Source organism: Gordionus sp. m RMFG-2023, chromosome 2 (genome assembly GCF_954871325.1).
Source record: "Gordionus sp. m RMFG-2023 chromosome 2, tfGorSpeb1-WG-v2, whole genome shotgun sequence".
In the NCBI taxonomy this organism is placed as follows: Eukaryota; Metazoa; Nematomorpha; class Gordioida; order Chordodea; family Parachordodidae; genus Gordionus; species Gordionus sp. m RMFG-2023.
In genome coordinates this window covers 32,435,890-32,436,949 of record NC_088776.1, presented here as the reverse complement: position 1 = coordinate 32,436,949, position 1,060 = coordinate 32,435,890, and positions in this window count along the sequence as shown.

Here is a 1,060-nt window from a genome sequence, read left to right as displayed (position 1 = left end):
ATCCAAATCATAAAACTATTAAGTGGTTAGAGCTTCCTTTTAGATGACATGATGGTAGCTTGATAAGTAATCGAGAAAATTATTGTGAGATATTAAATTTCTAAAAGATTATCATCCATTTTAAATGATGATATATAATATATAAACGACTACACAGTTGACCATTATTGTTAACCTAAAATATGCAATCATATGCTCTCAGCCGTAATAATCTTAAATTACATAGCAACAAAAATAATAGATGCTGGTTAATTTGCAGTAATAGCCATGACACTCACGATGTAAACTACTATCAGATTTTATTATGTTGGATAAATTGATAAAATAAAAACACTAAAAATCTTTGGAAGAAAAAATTGTGCAAATATATTGAAGCCTTGAGTTATTTACACGGCAAGGATGCCATATTAGAAATGAAACATTTTGAAACTATAAAATAAGGACCAGAATGATATGATGAAACAATTAAAATTTTATATATTGTCGCACCGCCTCTAGTTGGTATATTATATCTTAAAATAATAGGAGTTTGTAAAAATATCAAAAATTCATTAAAAATTTAACTCAAAACTGTTTTTTGAAAAAGAAAAAATAGCTTTTCTAACGTAAAAAAGAAAAGATATCAAATTTATTACATCTATTGTAGAATGAATAATAAAATATTTAATTTTTAAAATTATTTATAACTAAATAGATGGCGTTAAATATCTAAAAGCTAATTGTTACTATACTTAGCAGTGGCGTAGCTAGGAATTTTCCTTAGAGGGGGTCCATATATAAAAGCCTAATCATATTGGTTTTTCTTATAATATAAAAGTCCTAGAATTATTAATTATTTTAATTAGTGTTGTTAAACGGCTCGACTTGAGCTGATTTTTATAAACAGCTAACTCAATATTTTTGCCAAAAAATATTGTTCAAGCCTAGAGATTTCTCGAATAATATAAAACTTGTATCTCCATGAGCAAAATTTTCTGGCTAATATATTGAGTTAGCCATATCGGCTAAAATTGAGCCACTAATTTTAATTAAAATAACACATTGACACAATTTTATTGAT